Source organism: Cervus canadensis, chromosome 3, assembly GCF_019320065.1.
Source record: "Cervus canadensis isolate Bull #8, Minnesota chromosome 3, ASM1932006v1, whole genome shotgun sequence".
NCBI lineage: Eukaryota > Metazoa > Chordata > Mammalia > Artiodactyla > Cervidae > Cervus > Cervus canadensis.
The window spans coordinates 27,305,435-27,308,617 of NC_057388.1; the positions used below are offsets into that span (position 1 = coordinate 27,305,435).

A 3,183-nucleotide genomic window follows, 5' to 3' on the forward strand; every position below is an offset into this window, starting at 1 on the left:
CTTTGTTTCCATCCCAGTTACAATATTGTAACATAATGCCTTTTATTAGAGTTATTGGCTCATCTGATTGATTCTGTACTAGATTGTAAACTTCTGGAAGCTCTGGGTATTATGTCTGATTTTACATCATCTTTAGGGTCAAAATGACTTCCCTGGTGGCTCAGACGGTAAAGTGTCTGACTACAATGAGGGAGACCTGGGTTCAATCCCTAGGTTGGGAAGATCTCCTGGAGAAGGAAATGGCAATCCACTCCAGTATTCTTGCCTGGAAAATCCCATGAATGGTGGAACCTGGTAGGCTATAATTCACGGGGTCGCAAAGAGTCGGACACAACTGAGTGACTTCATTTTCTTTCACTTAGGGTCAAAATGAGGATTTCATGCAGAATAATTTATTTTTAATTTGTTTAGTTGAACTAAATTAGTAGGCCTTACTCCCAATAAATATGCACTATATTTTTGTGGTTAAAAGCTTTCCTTATTCCTTAGGAACATTATCAAGGAATTTTTTATTTAGTATTGAATTGGCAAAAACATAGAATAAATAACTATGTTTCTAGTCTTCTTATCTATAGCACATTTCATTTGCTTTATTTCTCCATTAGCTGAGTAATGGGCAATTGCTATAAAATGTATAACCCATAAGATATATGCTATTTTATTTTGTTCAACCAGCAGTGTTAAATATAATTCCTTCTTGCCTCTGTCTTATAAAGTCAGTCTATCCCTGATTATATAGATCTCATTCCTCCGACATTTTCACTGCAAATAAGTAAGAAAAGTCTTTTCAAAGAGAGTGGGTAACAAAGTGTTTTCTTATTTAAAAAGGACAAGATCCAGTTCACAAATAATTATGGGACAGGAAGCATCTTAAATCTTTCACCTGCTGTGACTACTATGCCACTATGGATTTTAAAGAGCTCAAGATCTCAACTGAGTTGAGCACTATTCATTCATTTTATCATTTTGTTGTTAAAGTTATACAGACAGTGCTAATGAGACATCATTTATTTGAGTCAATTTGTTTAACTTGTAAATATGTGATAAATATATGATTTTTAAAGAATATGCTTCTCAGGCCCTGAGACATACTAAATAAGTATGTGTCAGAAACTGGGCCCTAGACGTCAATCGAAAATGGTGATGATCAATGACATAAGGATACAAATGCAAACAAGGTTGACAATATTTATAATTTAAAATCATCTAAAAATCCCGTTATTCCTTATTTCTTTCATTGATTGAGATACTTGGCATTCAATTGCCCTCTGAGATTCAGTTCAGTTCAGTCGTGTCCGAATCTTTGTGACCCATGGACTGCAGCACACGGGGCTTCCCTGTCCATCACCAACTCTGAGAGCTTACTCAAACTCATGTCCATCAAGTCAGTGATGCCATCCAAGAATCTCATCCTCTGTCATTCCCTTCTCCTCCTGCCCTCAATCTTTCCCAGCATCAGGGTCTTTTCAAATGAGTCAGTTCTTCACATTAGGTGGCCAAAGTATTCGGGTTTCAGCTTCAACATAAGTCCTTCCAGTGAATATTCAGGACTGATCTCCTTTAGGATGAACTGGTTGGATCTCCTTGCAGTCCAAGGGACTCTCAAGAGTCTTCTCCAACACCACAGTTTAAAAGCATCAATTCTTCTGCGCTCAGCCTTCTTTATACTCCAACTCTCACATCCATACATGACCACTGGAAAAGCTACAGCTTTGACTAGACAGACCTTTGTTGGCAAAATAATGTCTCTGCTTTTTAATATGCTATCTGGGTTGGTCATAACTTTTCTTCCAAGGAGCAAGCGTCTTTTAATTTCATGGCTGCAGTCACCATCTGCAGTGATTTTGGAGCCCCAAAAAATAAAGTCTCTGTTTCCATTGTTTCCCCATCTATTTGCCATAAAGTGATGGAACCAGATGCCATGATCTTAGTTTTCTGAATGCTGAATTTTAAGCCAGCTTTTCACTCTCCTCTTTCAGTTTCATCATGAGGCTCTTTAGTTCTTCTTCGTTTTCTGTCACAAGAATGGTGTCATCTGTATATCTGAGGTTATTGATATTTCTCCCAGTAATCTTGATTCCAGCTTGTGCTTCATCCAGCCCAGCATTTCTCATAATGTACTCTGCATATAAATTAAATAAGCAGGGTGACAGTATATAGCCTTGACGTACTCCTTTCCTGATTTGGAACCAGTCTGTTTTTCCGTGTCCAATTGTAACTGTTGCTTCTTGGCCTGAATGAAGATTTCTCAAGAGGTAGGTCAGTACACAATTGTGTACTTTTTAAAAAATGTGTATGTGTATGCAGCACTTCACAGATCTCCATATCTATTAATAAGAAGTGGAAACTACTTAGAAAATCAGTGATGACAATTTCAGGCATCTCACTAGTGTGAGATGGGCTTCTCAATAAGAAATTTTATCACCTTTTTGTGCCCACAAAAATTCACGCCATGTATCGCTTAGCCCAATCCTAAAACCAATTGTCTGATTCTATTCTATAAACATGCTTATACATAAAGAGTTATTTCACAACTATTGCTGTTACTTTTTGGAGGTGAATGTTCACTGTCAAATTACCTAAAGATTATGAGATTAACCTTAACAGAGAAAGGAAGAGATGAGGTCAAACTTTTAACCAAAGTCAACAAAAGCACAACTTTCCTGCATACTCTGTGTAGCTCCAAAACAGGAAATGATCGAAATTCCTCTAATATTTATTCTTTGAACAGCATTCCTTCAACCTTTTCCATTTAGAAGTTGTTCATGCTAAGTATGAGATCACTCTTTGAAGTAAATTTACAGTAATATGTTCAAACCAAGATTGCTTACATTAGAGCCTCCATCCATGGGATTCTTCCAGGCAAGAGAACTGGAGTCGGTTGCCATTTCCTTCTCCAGGGGATCTTCCCAACCCAGGGATTGAACCTGGGTCTCCTGCATCGCAGACAGATGCTTTACCATCTGAGCCACCAGGAAAGTGAGCAAATGCTGTTGGAAAAAATGGTATTGATAATTTGATCGGCACAAAATTGCCACAAATCTTCCATTTGTAATAATAGTATCTGCAAAGTGCAATAAAGTAAAATACAGTAAAATGAACAATTAATTATCATAGAATTAATCACAGAATTATCATAGGCCATTATAAAACATCCTATGAGTTAGGTATTAACAATACCCT

General features: G+C 37.1%; 1 non-coding gene across 1 annotated transcript; it reads right to left on the reverse strand.

Annotated features, from left to right (window-relative positions):
- Positions 1 to 2,905: 2,905 nt before the first annotated feature.
- On the reverse strand, positions 2,906 to 2,978 carry TRNAR-GCG. The gene has a single exon. It is a non-coding gene; the product is annotated as a tRNA-Arg (tRNA).
- Between the last annotated feature and the right edge of the window lie 205 nt (positions 2,979 to 3,183).